Genomic DNA, 14,693 nt, shown 5'->3' on the forward strand with positions numbered 1-14,693 from the left:
GTGCAAGGCGCGAAGTTACCCTTGCGGTCATTCAAGGGCGCGGCCATCTTGTTTGCATGACGTATTTCCATTTCCGGGCACGAAGAGTAATCTCGCAAAGTGTGCGGCTCGCCAGTACAATTTCGCGGGTGTTCGCGAGGAAAATCTCGCACAAACTTACCCGCGCAGTCGTGAACGGGCGCGGCCATCTTGTTTCTCATTCATTGCTATGGTTCCGGGCATGCTTTTGGTATCCTCTCTGTATCTCTGCCATCCTTTGCTTGTTTGAAGTTTTTTTTAATCTATTTTACTTATTATCTATCTCTCTATTTTTCTTGCTCTATATTTTTGTGCTTTCTGCTACTTTTGGTTAATTTTAAGCTACTTTTTTCAACTCTTTACTTTTCTTCTCTTCCCTATTATATTTTCTTTATTATTTAGCTTCCTTTCTGTCCAGACCATGGTGAAGGGAGCCGGGAAGCATCCCGAGAAGGGGAAGGGTCCCGCACCCCGTGCCCGGCTCCCGTGTGGGCGTTTGAGGGGGGAGCAGGTCGTACCCCGGGAGATCTTTAGCCCGGAGGAGGTGGCCGCACTCATTTTTTATGTTCAGCGCCGCCTCCCCAGGACCATCATGGCAGGCGGCAGGATCGGTGTCGGGTACGGGATCCAGGAGCGCCGGAAGCGGTGGGAGAAGGTGTGCCGGGCCATGTACCACCACCCTCGGGTCCGGCGCACCTACAACCAGGCCACCCACCGCTGGACGGATGTCCTGGCCCGTGAATGAGATCTGCTCGACCTGCTTGGCCTTGAGATCCCCGGTCTTGGTGAGTAGTAGTAGCTATTTCTTTACTACTCTGTTTTCTCCTGCTCTGTGTGTTATTATATTGCAAATTTTTGTTTTTTACCAAGAGCAATAATGCTGCTCATTACATTGTAGGTAAATTATATTTAAAAATCTTCCGTGCATTTCAGGTGCACTGCTCTCCTTCTCAGTAGTGTTGCTACTATGCTTATTTGTTTTCGATTTTGTGTTCATTTCATTGGCTTGTGAAATTATGCATGAGTGTAGTTTAAAGAACTGCGTAATGCTAGACACTAAGGTTCAGATTTTTAATTACCGGTGCATCCCTGCAAAGTAGCAGGGATGCGCCAGTAATTGTGCGCCACCCCACCACCACCCATGGTGCGCCGTACTTACAATGCGGCGCACCATGGGCCCAAAACGTCACCAAAGCGCTACGCATCTGTGCCGTAAAGGCGGCGCGTTGCTGGAGTTGCGTCGCAACGATGGCGCAGCTCCATCAATGCTCTGGGGTGCCCGATCTCCCCAATGCTGCGTCAAGCCGTACGTCTGCTTCAAGCAGGCGCAGGGTTTGAGTCACGCATCATTGTCGTTAAAGTGAGTGATTGAAATCTTGTAGATTTCCCTCAGCCACTTTTAGGATGTGTTCCTGCGCAGGAACGCCCTCCCTTGCGCCGGAACGCCCCTGATGGTGCAGGGCTTTACAACGTGATGCATCTCCCATACGCGTCACATTGTTAATATACGCCGCACCATTGCGCCTCTTTTGTTCTGCCACTGCGTCACAAAAGTCACGCAACAATGGAGCAAAAGAGCTGCAAGGGGCTTCTAAATCAGCCCCTACAGACTCAAGTCCAGTCCTTCCTTTGTACACATGGCAATAAGAAGAAATAGTGGTGGTGGATTGATAGTTTGAGTATTTTAATGACTGGTTAATGTAGTAGGAAACTTTAGTGTTGTCGCTGATCTGCAATCACGATGGACTTTGTCTGTCACTTTGCGTGCTGCAGACTGCTGCCTGCCAATCCTAGGCAAACCTTTTTAGTACTTTGTTTAGTGAGTTACATAAGAAGTTTCCAATTCGACGGTCCGCAAATCAAGCAATACTAATAACGTAGTAGACCACATGAGATCGGTCAACAATATATCCCATGGAAAAGTTGTCTATTTGCTATTTCGCCAATATATTTTGTTATTGTTCTTTTGAAATGTTTGATTTGGTTGACAAATATCATCCATGTTTTCTGGTCTTTCTTTCTTTCATGTTGTACATCAGCTCCCCCCAGGGGCAAGAGGACACAGGAGGAGGAGGAGGGTGCTGTTCAGGATGCAAGCCAGGATCTGGCAGGCGAGGGCTCCTTTGCTGGCCCCAGTAAGTTTTAATTTTAATATAGAGTGCTTATTTTTTCCTAGCGTTCCTCATTCGATTTTTTCTAAATCGTCTTCGATCTTCTTGTAGACTGGATCTAAATTCTTATCCTGCCTCGACTATGACTCCCTGTGGTATTACTAGATTATTCTTATTAGTCTGTCTGTGTAGCTAACTAAGATTGCACATTTGGCAATTCCATTGGACTCCCATTCTAGTCAGCAATTGCTCTATGCACTGAGTGCAGTCCTCTGGGATTGTCCATAATGTCTTTTCAAGTCTCCTAAATGTTTATGCTTTGACAATTGCCAACAATAAAAAGGTGAATGACCACCAAGAAAGAATAAGATACTACTTTACTTTTGGTTTGGATAGTAGGACAATCCATTCTACTACTGTTGCAGGGACAAATCTGCACAAACAGAACTATGGACACTAAATAATGCATTGATTACCTTATCAATTATAATAGGTGCTGTTAGACTTTCCACATACCTCAGTGATAACAGACTTTGTAGTTGAACCCCCAATCTCCTTACTGACTAGATAGTGTGGCAGAGTCATTTAGCTCCCAAAGTCACCGATGATTGATCCCCAATGATGTCAGAGGCACGGACTCATGCTTGCAAAAATTCCAAAACCTTTAGCTCATCCACTCTAGTCTGGAGGACCAAAAACCACAGAGTCTATTTAAGTTTAAAAGCTTTATTAAAAGTAAAAACATTTATTAAAATCAAGTTTGTTATAAAAGTAAACGTTTAACTGAAAATGGAAAAGTGTTTAGTGCTGACGATTGGACACATTTCTTGTGGTCGAGCCGAGCTCTCACCTGGTTTGAACTTGATCCTGCTCGTGTTCTTAGAAGTCAAGCTTCTGTCTGTTAGGAGAAAAAGTGGTGCGTGTTAAAAATAAAAAGCAAGCATTCATCAGTTGTGCCAAAAAGTGCAGCAAGACAATAGCCTTCCCTGGAAAAAGGGACATTTTTACTTTAGAGTAGACAGTCACAAATTATTACATTGTATTCTGTTTTTTTCCCATTTCTTTCTTCCTCCTAAACCAAATATTATATAGTAGTGAGTGGTGTATTCTAACATTATTAAATGTACTTTGTAGGTGGAACATCTGGAGGCGGGGCCAGCGCGGAGGTGGTGGCATTGGACGAGGGGAACAACTCTGGGGAGGAGGCGGTGGAAGTGCCGGACAATTCTGTGAGGGATAACACGGTGGTGGCGGGCAGAGGTAAGCTATATATTCCTTACTTATTGAGATTGAAGAGTGCAGAGTGTGCTTTCTGAACGGGTGTATTATAAATCAACCAGGTAGTAGCCTCCTCTAAATGTACTTCGACTTAGCTGTGAAATTTTTGGCGAGAAGAATCCCAATCAGATCTGAGATGAACTTGATGGATGGGATGAACGAAAAGCAAAAGAAGGGTGTAAGTAAGTGTAGAAGGACGAGAAATGTAATGATGACTGGCAAAGAAGAATGATATGTGTTTGCTTGGTCCCCGAGATGGCTGTGAAGGAAAGAATATGGTATGGTGCATGGCTGGGTGAATGATGAAGCAAGGATGGGTGGAAGGAGAACAGCCTGGGTGGGTGAAACAGAAACTGTATGTGTGCATATACTTTGAATGGATGGATGCCTGGATCATGGTACTATCTGACTCTTAGATAGCATATGTGTATCTAGAGAGAGTAGACGGTCACTGGATGAACTAAGTGTTACTTTGAAGAGCATGTAACACCGTACCCGCACGTCCGTTCCAGTGTAGGAAAGGCGAGGAAAAGAAGTTGTAATTTTGTCCAAATACTACCATGAATAGTAGCAGTAGTTTGTATTGCAACTGCAAGCACAGCATTTATCTGGTTATTACGGTGGACACTCCCTACCTCTCTTAATAACTTCAGTTCAGTAGTAGTACGTCATTCATGTGTGGGTGTATCACTGTTCACTCAATAATAAGCAAAGCACCTAAAGTCATCCCATATGTCATCAAATACATCCCATGTGAAGTGATAGATAATCAGATTATTTAGCTTCTTCATTTTCCTTTTCTAATACTCATTTGCATTTGCACTATAGGGTGAAAGCTAAATTAATTAAGCAGTAGCCCTTTTAACAGAGTATTCTCAGTGCCACACGTAATAGAAAAGTAAGAGCTTCACCACCTGCATGTACTGGACCGGTACAGTAACGCAAGTCTGTCTCACTCATCATGGTGTGCGTCTGTTTTTCTCGGGTGCAAGTTCACTGCGCTGGCATTATGCCGGCTTGCATAAGATAACGTACCAATTTTCCTAAACAAGAGAGAAGAAGAAGAATAAGACTGGTGTACTGTCCTAGTCGACTGTAATGGATGTCCATAGTGCTCGTAGAATTTGTTCCTTAAACTCCCACTAATGTTAGAGCAAGGATGAAGAAGTCGGAGGTTACATAGATACTGTCCTCAATAGTTATGTACTGTGCTTTCAATTCGCTACTTGTACTGTGACACAACTTTCTGCTCAATCATTTTGTGTTCATCTTAAGGAGCATTGGTTACAGACTATGTCTTTTTTTCTTCATATAGTTGCTCCTTCCAAATCAAAGACACCATCTCCGCTTCGACCATGCCACCCTCCGCAAGGAGTATGATGCCCTGGCCACTAAAGTCAACAGCACCCTGCCGTAGTGTCCCTTGCCCCTTTTCTAGAGACTTTTGGGGGGGTGGGAATTGGGAGTTGGTTTTTTTTGGGACTTTTGAAGGACAATCGTTGGGGTTAGGGAGGGTCTTGCGGGAGATTATTTTGTTAGGGCTCTAAAAATATACTTTTTGAAACTTTATCTGACCATACCTGTTTTTTTACTGCTTTTGAGTCTGGTGGGTGGGGGTTTAACAGTAAGTTTGTTTTCCTGAATAGTCCTAGGACTTTAGTAGTACTACTGTCAATCTCTCGTCTCTCTTAATACTCCATTATACTACCTCCAACCAAACGCTTATCTTACCTGTAATTTGTGTTTGAAAGTAGGGCTAGGCCCAGGGCTGGCTCCACGGGAAATGGCGATTAAGGTTGGCAATCCAGGGCGGATGAAATTTCCTCCTCATTGCGGTGGTACTAGTGGTGTGACACAGTGACAGTTGCATGCCTATGGAAAAAAAGAAAATGAAACCTGCTTTGTCCTTACTGTAGCATTACAACGGTACGATATAGAATATAGCAGGTGACAGTACACTAGAACAGTGCCACAATGTAGCCTAACAAATGGTAAAGTATTGATAGTATAACTTGTACTTGTGTTGGATTTTTGACATTGGCTACTACTACAAGAAATAGTACTGAAGCTGAGTAAGTCTAGAATATATCCTCGGATTCCTTCACCAGCCTGTTGCTATGACCTTATCCTCCCCAGCAAGTGTGTGGAATTATTGATGTCATTTAGTCACACATCAAGCAAAACTACACAGCCCGGGGGAAGAGGGTTAGGGTTTGTAAAATGGATGGGAATGGGGGTTTCTTTTTGGGTAGGTTTTGTTGAGAGAAAAAAAAAAGCACAGCATGGACAAACAATATTGAACATAAAGACATTTTTGGGTAGAAAGCTAACCATAAATCTTTTACGTGACATAAAGGAAGTGCATGCACTACTGAATGCATTGTTACTGAAAAGTAAGTAGTACTTTCGACAACCGTGAATGACAGAATGCGACAGTACAGGGCTACATTAAATTAGGTTTAAAAAATAGCCGACGTAAAACCTATAGAATGGCTGTAGGGATCAATTTAGAAGCAGAGAGAGATCTAAGAAATGCAGTCACACTCATAGAAGAAAACAATGGATACTGTATCGGTATGTTGTTGTAGTTGTCCTGTTGAATTTGGTAAGTAAGTTGCATGCAGCAAACAATTCCTCTTATTAGCGGCACTCCTCCATTCCAGCTGACGCTTCGTCCATCAATGTTGGTGACCAGAAGACACCCTGTCCACTGCCTGCCTGGCGGATGCTGAATTGCGGCTCGCTAATGTGAAGCCTGACTCCATCCTTTTTTCCCCATTGCACAGACTGAAACCCGGCCTGTAATTATTGAACAAAAAACAGAAAGTGATATAATATTACAGCACCACTGATAAATAAATATAAGGTATGTACGCTGTGTAGTGCAAAAAGTCACACTTTGATTTTCCTAATAGACAGTACAATATTTTTGAAAGTGCGTACTCTATCTGAGTCACCTTTTGAAGGATAAATAAGTATCGGCAAATTAATTTAGCGGATCTTTCCCCTCAAGCTAGGTGTACTGTAAACTGTGTTGTAGAACAAAATTAGATCTTCCCAGCAGTGCTCCCACCCAGACCCTTACTAAAGCCAGTCGCAAAAATGTAGAAGACCCCCAATCAGATCTCAAAAAACGAGGCCTAGCAGAAAACTGGTGACAAAACGTACTTCGAAAGTAAAAGTAGGCCCAAATACCCCCTTACCCACCGTGGATTGTATTCAAACCACTTGCAAGCAAGCAAAAGTATCTATAGCCAGCATCGCTCCAAGACTCGAAACCCCCCCCACCCAAACACATGCAATAGAAATACTGCTAACCCTAACAAGCCCTAAGTTAAGAATAGTGGCAAAGGCTTTCTTTAACTATGCAAAATCCCCCCTTTCCCACCATGGATTTTCTTCAAATGACTTGCAACCAAAATTACACATTCTCACGAGTGCTCTAAGACCCCAGAACTCAGTTGCAAAAATCTAGAACACCCCGAAACACATTCAATCCTGCTGCTAGGGCTAACCCTAACGAACCCTAAGTTACAAAAAGTGCCAAAAAGCTTTTCCTTATGGATTTTGTCATAACCACTTCTATCCGGTATTAGACCTTCCCAGGAATGCCCCAAGACCCGCCAACCCTCCCGCCAAAACGCGAAACACTCCCAAACAGCCAAAAAGGAAAATCTCATACTTAGTAAATTCTCGGCCTTCGGTCCAAACGCGCTGTGCAGCTAGGCCATAACTCCCGTTTTCCACCACGGATTTCCTGAAAAGCAAATGCAATCAAGATTAGACTATCCCAGCAGTGCTCCCAGACCCCAAAACTCACCCACAAACACCCGGAACCCCCCCAAAGAGCACCTCAAAGGCAAGCAAGTCAGCAAAAACACAAAAAAATGTCCGCCTCCGATTTGGTCCAAACCACTTTTATCCGGTATTAGAGCTTCCCATTAATGGGCCCAGAGCCATCAACCCAGGAGAAAACTAGTAGAAGACCCCCAAACAGCCATAAAGCAAAAGTACAAAAATGGGGACTTAGTCATTTTCTTGCCAATTTCCCAAATCACTCTGCGCGCGCTCTGCAGCTAGGCCCTAACTCCCCTCTGCCACCATGGATTTGCTTCAAACCTCTTGCAAACTAAAGTATCCATAGCCAGCAGTGCTCCCAGACCCCGAAACCCACCCACAAACACCAGGAAGCCCCTAAACAGGCCCCCGAAAACGCTACATTGAGCAAAATGTCAGAAATAGCACAAAAAAAAATCTGCGTGGATTTTGTCCCAACCACTTCTATCCGGTATTAGACCTTCCCAGGAATGCCCCAAGACCCGCCAAAAAGCACAACACCCCCAAACAGCCAAAAAGGAAAATCTCATACTTAGTAAATTCTCGGCCTTCGGTCCAAACGCGCTGTGCAGCTAGGCCATAACTCCCGTTTTCCACCACGGATTTCCTGAAAAGCAAATGCAATCAAGATTAGACTGTCCCAGCAGTGCTCCCAGACCCCAAAACTCACCCACAAACAGCTGGAACCCCCCAAAGAGCACCTGAAATGCAAGCAAGTCAGCAAAACACAAAAAAATGTCTGCCTCCGATTTGGTCCAAACCACTTTTATCCGGTATTAGAGCTTCCCAGCAATGGCCCCAGAGCCGTCAACTCACCAGGAAAGAAGTAGAACACCCCCACAAGTGCTGAGTCTTTCTTCATTGGGCGTAATCCAGCCCTCTGCTTTGAGGGAAATAGGACTAGGAGTCTGGAGGAGGAGGATAGAGGAGCATGTTCTTCTGAACTTGTGAACCTGAGGAATGCAGACTGCGGCACCTTCAAATCAATAAGCAAACAAGTGAAGACAGTTCTGCTGATGGGCTTGTTTTTGTGATTAGGTGATAAAGTTTGAATTATATTAACTGTGCACAATAAAGAAAGACAGACACACAGGAATTAAAGTGAATAAGGACGAAAAAGAAAGTTATTGATTCATTGTCTCATTTTCAGGGCTCGGTGTTAGGGTCCAGGAATAAGAATAAGGCTTCGTCATCATACTCTGCGAATTCAGGCAGGGTGAGCTCAGTGTCACCTAACAGAGAAGAAATAACCTCATCTACGTTGCTGTCCACCTCGTCTTCATCCGGCGGGCTTTCTCGTACTTTGTAATCTGGTGGTATGAGGTGCTGATTTATCTTGATCATTGTTAACCTCTCCACATTTTTGGGCTAGAGGCGGCTCCGTTTGGGAGTTACAATGCCACCAGCAGCACTGAAACCACGTTCAGAAGACACGCTTGCGAGTGGGCAAGACAAGTAGTTTAAAGCCAGGTTGGAGAGCTGTGGCCACAACTCTTTTTTCCCATGCCAATACGCTAATGGGTCAGCATTAACATAGACCTCTGTTGAGTCATTCAGATAGTCCTGCACCATCGACTCAAGGTCCTCCAAGGTTCCTCCACTTTGCTTAGCTTTTGCTGTGACCTTTTGAGAACCAAACCCAAGCCGAGTTAGCCAATCCTCTTCAGCATCCAATGTTACTGTTGTGTCTGGTGCAGATGATCCGGTTGCCAGTGTCTTTAACGGCTGAGAGGTCACTTGTGCCACAGCCACAGGTGCAGAAGTGGATTGTTTTGACTGGGGATGGCCTGCTGATGCTGATGCTGATGTACTGCCTTTTCCTTCAATATTCTGCCGTTCTCTTTCAAACCTCTTGGCTGACAAGGCTAGCCAACGTTTGTACTTTGTAACATCTTCATCAGCAAAAGGAAATAATGCTTGGCCTGCCAGCGCCTTTTTGTAGCGTGGATCCAGAATAGTAGCACAAATGTAATGCTGTTCTGAGTGGATCATTTTAAGACGTTCATCACCTTGTAGGTGCTCTAATAAATTCTCCGCCAAAACAAAAGGGTCTTGGTTTTTTTCATCTTTTTGAAACACAGAAGACACCTCCTTCAGTTGGTGCTCCAGCATGTACAACAATGGGATAGCTTTTCCCAAATTACAGTTCTCCTTGCTGACTGCACGCGTGAGACCTCAAAAGGACGAAGCATGCCTGTCAGGCTTTTAAGTATGTCCCATTGCGCCGCACCCATCCTCAGGTCCTTCTGAGCTGTACCCTGTTTTAAGAAATAGTGATCGAGTACCGTATACTGCTCATACAGTCGCTCAAGCATGTAGAAGGTTGAGTTCCAACGTGTTGCCACCTCCTGGATGAGTGCTTTCACTGGCATTCGACGTTCATGTAGCAGTCTCCTCAGATGCTTCCGGGCCTTAAAAGAATGGCTGAAATGGTTGCACATTTCTCGGCAGGTGTCCACTACCTCGTACGCTCGAGTGTCTTTATCACTCAAGAATTTTTTAACAACCAGGTTTATACAGTGCGCCAAACACGGCACTCTGAAATAGTCACCCAGCTCCATGGCCTTAACTACATTGGTGCCATTATCCGTGGAAACATAACCAATCTGGCGTTTTTTTGGGGGCAGCCAGTGAAGGACCTTTGTGTTAGACTCATCCAAAATGTTTTGTGCTGTGTGACATCTCTCCAAACCAAACATGGCTAGTGTTGCATGTTTCCGAGCAGCTTTAAAAACTTGGTCCGGGTCAACACCTGCGTTTAGCTTTGCTTTAACCCCTGAAAAAGAGACCCAGAGTGCAGTGATGCACATGTAATCAGCGCCTGCGCCACTGATCCACATGTCTGTTGTCAGATGTATAGTGTGAACAGCACTCTTCTGCAAAGCTGCCCCAATCACCTCCAGCACATCTTCATGTAGTGCTGGAACCGCAACTCTGGCAAAATAGAACCGGCTAGGAACCTTCCATTTAGGGCAGAGCGCTGCCACTAATTCTAGAAAACCAACCCCTTCTACAAAAGAAAAAGGGAGAAGGTCCAGAGCTAGCATTTTAGCCAGCTTAGTGTTATACAGACGCGCCATTGGGTGGTTGCATTCATATTGCGCTTATGTAAACAACATCTTTTTAATGTTGCCCTGGACCAAGCATTTACGAGATGATGATGATGATTTCTTCGATCCAGTAACGCTCGCTGATGAACTTTTTCGCATTGGTGTCTCACTCTCTCCCACACTCTTAGTGTGGGTGACATGGGGTGTGCTGCTGACAGGGGTACTGGGTGTAAGTGAAGTGTTTGACACGTCTTCTTCCTCCTCGTCATCATCAGATGAAACAGCATTACGTGCAATTCGGGCTTCCTTGATCGCCTGTAGGTGCGCAAACCATTGGACAGCGTGCTTTCTTTCAAGATGACCTCTCTGGCCTCCGGTACCATAGTTGGAACCAAACTTACCATGACTAACTGCAACTTTACAAATGCTACAAATGGCGAGGTTTTCCTTTTTTGGGCAAACACTAAAGAAGTCCCAAACTGCGGACTTGAAATGTCTTTGGAGGCCGGAGGAGGCGGCGATACTGGTGGTGGTGGTCCTGCTGCTAATGCCGGATGAAGTGGAGGATGTGGATTGCCGAACTTCAGTACGTTTTTCACTTTCACCACCACTAATTGAGGTCGAGGTGGATGGAGGTCCCTTCTGGCGAGTAAGAAATATGGAAGCGGTAGGTGTTGGTGTACTAGTTAACTCCAATGATTGTGGTGTTTCTTCCATTGCCTCCTCGTCGACAACATCATCACGCTCAGCAGCTTCTCGGGCTAGGGTCAAAATGTCTTTTTGCTGCATGCCCGCTGGGGCTGCAGTGACCTTTATGATGACTGCGTCGTCGTCGTGAGAGTCTTCATCAGCAGGAGTATCCGCCACTTCTTGTTGAGCCTCATCACACTCCATAACTATGAGTCTTTTGACGACCTTCCTTTTACGCTTAACTACCTTTGTCAGATCATGGTGTGCCTCACTCTCAGACGACAGTGATGGTTCCCAATTTAGATCCGTATCATCAGAAGGAGGTGGGCTTGAAGAAGATGTAGACCTCACCCTTGATCTCTTCCTTGCTAGGAGTGTGGAAGACAATGAATGATCATCAGGAGGAGTGGCTTCCTCAAATGATACCTCGCCTTGATTGTCGATTTCCTGATGTGCCCCTACTTCGGGAGGAACAACTGTTGTGGGCACTTGTGACCCTCCATGCACCTCTGCTTGTGCATCTCCTTGCGCTGCCTCTCCTTCCACATGTACTTGGGCTTGTACTTGCACATGGCGTTGTTGTTGCGGCTGTGGTTGTTTAACACTCGTCAGATGAGTTACAACAACCTGTGTTGATTCAGGGACATTGCTGCTACTTGCTTGCGATGAGCCAACATCACTGGTTGATTGGGATTGAACAACTAGACTAAGTAACTCTGCAGCACTCGAGGGCTTGGACTTAAGTTGGCGTGGTGGTGGCACTGAGCCCAATGGAGCGGGGGTGCTGCTCCCAGCTTGGTCCCCAGCAGATCCCGCTGCTGCTGCAGGCGTACTTTTTTTTTTACTCCCAAAAAACGTGGCGGGCGGCACACCAGTCTCCTTGGTAACTTGCTTCTTCTGCCCCTTACTGGCAACTTTCTTGCTAGAGGAGCTACGGGGAACTTTTTTTGGGGCCATCTTCTTCAGAGCAGGTCAGAACAGCAGGCCGCAGTTGCACGAGTTGCAGAGTTGTCGCGTGACGTTATGCTGCACACACACACCGCTGCAGGACTTCTTCCTGGCACTGGTGGTTCTCTTGAGTCTTGTGCACCTAAAAGCAATGGAAGACAGAGGAACATCAGTTCAGTTATACACCCCCAAAAAATCGAAAAAACACAGAAAAATCAGCACAATCCCATGCCCTCCATGATGTTTAAATTCAAGACACCCCACAGAAAGACTAGGCACATGCACCACTCACTAGCCCTGGTGAAAAGGCCACAACAACAGCCCAAAAAAACGAAAATCACAGAAAAATCAGCACAATCCCAAGCCCTCCATGATGTTTAAGTTCAAGACACCCCACAGAAAGACTAGGCCTATGCACCACTCAGTACCCCTGGGCATAAAGTTTAAAAGCTAGGCAAAATGGTTGCAGACCTAAGAACACTGCCTGCATTCAAAATGGCCCCCTCCCTCCCAGCACATGGCCAGGGCCTGTAGCAGCATTCAAAATGGCCCCCACCCACATGGCCTGTCCCCATGAACACCCCAAAAACTCGAAAAACACAGAAAAAGTCAACACAATCCCATGCCATCCAGGCCCTCCATGATGTTTAAATTCAAGACACCCCACAGAAAGACTCGGCACATGCACCACTCACTATCTCGGTGAAAAGGCCACAACAACAGCCCAAAAAACGAAAATCACAGAAAAATCAGCACAATCCCAAGCCCTCCATGATGTTTAAATTCAAGACACCCCACAGAAAGACTAGGCCTATGTACCACTCAGTACCCCTGGGCATAAAGGTTGAAAGCTAGGCAAAATGGTTGCAGACCTAACAACACTGCCTGCATTCAAAATGGCCCCCTCCCTCCCAGCACATGGCCAGGGCCTGTAGCAGCACTCAAAATGGCCCCCACCCACATGGCCTGTCCCCATGAACACCCCAAAAACTCGAAAAACACAGAAAAAGTCAACACAATCCCATGCCATCCAGGCCCTCCTTGATGTTTAAATTCAAGACACCCCACAGAAAGACTAGGCACATGCACCACTCACTATCCCTGGTGAAAAATCCACAACAACAGCCCAAAAAAACGAAAATCACAGAAAAATCAGCACAATCCCAAGCCCTCCATGATGTTTAAATTCAAGTCACCCCACAGAAAGACTAGGCCTATGCACCACTCAGTACCCCTGGGCATTAAGGTTGAAAGCTAGGCAAAATGGTTGCAGACCTAACAACACTGCCTGCATTCAAAATGCCCCCCTCCCTCCCAGCACATGGCAGGGCCTGTAGCAGCACTCAAAATGGCCCCCAGCCACATGGCCTGTCCCCATGAACACCCCAAAAAAATCGAAAAACACAGAAAAATCAGCACAATCCCATGCCATCCAGGCCCTCCATGATGTTTAAATTCAAGACACCCCACAGAAAGACTAGGCACATGCACCACTCACTATCCCTGGTGGAAAGGCCACAACAACAGCCCAAAAAAACGAAAATCACAGAAAAATCAGCACAATCCCAAGCCCTCCATGATGTTTAAATTCAAGACACCCCACAGAAAGACTAGGCCTATGCACCACTCAGTACCCCTGGGCATGAAGGTTGAAAGCTAGGCAAAATGGTTGCAGACCTAACAACACTGCCTGCATTCAAAATGCCCCCCTCCCTCCCAGCACATGGCAGGGCCTGTAGCAGCACTCAAAATGCCCCCCAGCCACATGGCCTGTCCCCATGAACACCCCAAAAAATCGAAAAACACAGAAAAATCAGCACAATCCCATGCCATCCAGGCCCTCCATGATGTTTAAATTCAAGACACCCCACAGAAAGACTAGGCACATGCACCACTCACTATCTCTGGTGGAAAGGCCACAACAGCCCAAAAAAACGAAAATCACAGAAAAATCAGCACAATCCCAAGCCCTCCATCATGTTTAAATTCAAGACACCCCACAGAAAGACTAGGCCTATGCACCACTCAGTAGCCCTGGGCATAAAGGTTGAAAGCTAGGCAAAATGGTTGCAGACCTAACAACACTGCCTGCATTCAAAATGGCCCCCTACCTCCCATCACATGGCCAGGGCCTGTTGCAGCACTCAAAATGACCCCCAGCCACATGGCCTGTCCCCATGAACAACCCAAAAAATCGAAAAACACAGAAAAATCAGCACAATCCCATGCCATCCAGGCCCTCCATGATGTTTAAATTCAAGACACCCCACAGAAAGACTAGGCACATGCACCACTCACTAGCCCTGGTGAAAAGGCCACAACAACAGCCCAAAAAAACGAAAATCACAGAAAAATCAGCACAATCCCAAGCCATCCAGGCCCTCCATGATGTTTTTATTAAAGAGAACCCACAGAAAGACTCAGTCCACCCACCACTGAGTACCCCTGGGCAAAAGGCCACAACAACAGCCCAAAAATCGAAAATTGCAAAATTGTAGTTGCAGCAACTGTAATGCCCCAAACAAACTTACTTGTGAAATTTCTAATCCAAAAGTGATCCAAAGAAAGTCAAAAAGGCCTCAAATCCAAATATCCAGCAGCATCCACAAAAAGTAATCCTTTCAGCTCCAGATCCAAATGAAAAGTGACCAGGAGATGGACAAAGCACTGGGAGGAGCCTGCTGGACAGGAACAGGAAGTTGGAGACTGTGGGGCACTTCCTTCCTCCCACCCCCCCACCCCAAAATGGACTCCTTGCAAA

General features: G+C 45.7%; 1 protein-coding gene across 1 annotated transcript in view; it reads right to left on the minus strand.

Annotated features, from left to right (window-relative positions):
- LOC147727391 (coiled-coil domain-containing protein 171-like) overlaps window positions 1–14,693 on the minus strand; it is a 1,936,181-nt gene that overhangs the window by 70,371 nt on the left and 1,851,117 nt on the right. The window lies entirely within an intron of this gene.

Source organism: Lissotriton vulgaris, chromosome 3_1 (assembly GCF_964263255.1).
Source record: "Lissotriton vulgaris chromosome 3_1, aLisVul1.2, whole genome shotgun sequence".
In the NCBI taxonomy this organism is placed as follows: Eukaryota; Metazoa; Chordata; class Amphibia; order Caudata; family Salamandridae; genus Lissotriton; species Lissotriton vulgaris.